The sequence below is a fragment of the Lampris incognitus genome, unplaced genomic scaffold (genome assembly GCF_029633865.1).
Source record: "Lampris incognitus isolate fLamInc1 unplaced genomic scaffold, fLamInc1.hap2 scaffold_143, whole genome shotgun sequence".
NCBI classification, from domain to species: Eukaryota; Metazoa; Chordata; class Actinopteri; order Lampriformes; family Lampridae; genus Lampris; species Lampris incognitus.
This window is the reverse complement of record NW_026611112.1, coordinates 17,501-20,000: the sequence shown is the minus strand read 5'-3', so window position 1 is coordinate 20,000 and position 2,500 is coordinate 17,501.

Genomic DNA, 2,500 nt, shown 5'->3' with positions numbered 1-2,500 from the left:
CTTCTACACAAGATATAGTCCACCTGTGTGCACTTTCCTCCACTCGTATACGTCGTCACCCTGTGCTCCTCCCTCTTCTTGAAATATGTATTCACCTCAGCCATTTCCATCCTTTTCGCAAAATCGAACACCATCTGTCCTTCCACATTTCTCTCCTCGATTCCATACCTTACCATCAACTCCTCACCACCTCTGTTCCCTTCAGCAACGTGTCCATCGAAGTCCGCTCCAATCACCACTGCCTCCTCCTTGGGTACCCTTTCCACCACGTCGTCCAACTCAACTCCAGAATTCTTCTTTTTCGTCCATCTTACACCCGACTTGCGGGGCATATGCGCTGATAACCGTCAGCAATACACCTTCGATTTCCAGCTTCATAATCCTCACTCTGTCTGACACTGTGTTCACCTCCAGCACGCTCTTGACATACTCTTCCTTCAGAATGACCCCTACCCCATTTCTCCTCCCATTCGCACCATGGTAGAAGAGTTTGAACCCACCTGCGATACTCCTGGCCTTACTCCCCTTCCACCTTGTCTCTTGTCACCTTTCTTCTTTCCATCACGTCAGCCAGCTCTCTCCCTTTACTAGCCATAGTGCCAACATTCAAAGTTCCGACTGACTCTCACCTCCACACGCCTACCCTTCCTCCTCTCTAGCTGCCTCTGGACATGCCTTCCCCCTCTCCTTTTCCTTCGCCCAACAGTAGCCTAGTTTCCACCGGCACTCCGCTGGTTAACAGTACCGATGGCGGTCGTCGGTAACCCGGGCCTCGACCGATCCGGTATGGAAATCTTATTTATGATCCGCATATTTGATTTGGCAAAGATTTGACGCCGGATGTCCTTCCTGACGTAACCCTCCCCATTTGTCCTGGCTTGGGACCTGCACTAAGAATGCACTGGCTTGTGCATCCTCAGTGGCTGGGTTGCACGCTTTTCTATGTTTGCCCCTCACTTTTGTGGCGTGAACTATCAATTCTAGTAATACAGGTGTGTTTATGTTAGGTATCACAGACACACGCACACGCACAATATATGTCCAAAAGTATTGAGATAACTGACCATTACACCTACAGGAGCTTTTCTGACATGTCATTCTGAATCCATAGAAACCCATATTCCACGAAGCTCCCGGCGCACAGTTTTTGTGCCGATGTTAATGCCAGGAGAAGTTTGGATCTCTGCAGTTATTGAGTCAACAGAGCGTTGGCGACTTGAAGTTGCTGTTGTCCCTAAAGGCTTGCACTTTTCAATAATATGATGATATATGAAGCATAGAGAGTAAACGGGATAGATACCTTTTGAACAGCACCCTGTAGTACAGCACTTTGAAGGTACATATGTCGTCACTTGCTGTAGTGGTTTTTACTGATGGGCGTGGCCAGGTTTTCAGAAGCCTCTCAGTTGTCAATGTGAGAGCCAGGGGACGCGTCTGCCGTACGTTTAGGGTTAGGGTTAGGTGATTTCTCTGGTAGGGCTGCTTACACCACACCCCGGACTGGATTTGTTGCGTGTTTGTGTCCTGATCGATGGGCCAACTTAACACGCCTTCGGAGGGTGTCCGCCGGCCGGCTTTGCCGGCGTTCGGGCGGTCGGTTCCTCCGGTCTGGCGGATCGATGTCCTTTATTTAATGTTCTTAGTGGCGAGCGGAGTGCGGAGTGGGAGGGGCTCTACCGCGTAGTCGTCCTCTCCGTTGCACAGCTCGACAGCGTGCTCGGCGGTGCTCAGCCGGACCGTCTATCCCAGTTGCTCTTCCACGGCTCCCCTCGCGAGGCTTGCCGCCCCCCGCCCCCCCCCCCCTCCAACATCTGTATGGGGAGGGGTGGAGCAGCTCCGTGTTTACCTCGCGGGGCTTCCCGGAAGACATTTTCTCAAAGTCCTCGTGTGACCGGTCTACTTTTTCATTGCGTTGTGTAGGAAAGACAGGACAACTTGTCTCCTTCATGGGATCTGTATTCTGTCGCATATAAACAGAGCAGGTTTCTGGAAGCTTCAGATCAGCTCCTACTGTAGCCTCTTTCTACATGTCCAAAGCGGGAAAGAGCGCGTAGCTCGCAATACAGGTTTTTTTTTTTTTTTTTTACAAAAACACATAAAACATAGCAGTCGCGTATAAACAGGACAGATTTCAGGAAACTTTAGATCAGCTCCTACTGTAGCATACGCAGGAATTGGGACCCACATTAGGAATGGATAAAATAAATTACAGGGGCAGACAAAAATGAACACGTACATACGTTTTGGGCCTCTAACAGGAAATGGCGTCACAACAGGGAGGGGTTACTAACTGGGAGGGGCTACTATAAGCGTTGGTAATGACAATAATAATAATCACGTCGTGATACTTTGTGTAAACGATACAACATATGTTGGTTATGACGTTTTTAACCATGCTACACTCGCACGCTTGAAAAAGAAAAAGAAGAGAAACGTCTGGGGTTTTTCTTCTTTCCACCTCAAAGGAGGGGTCGAATTCCCGACCGGTGTTTACCGAACC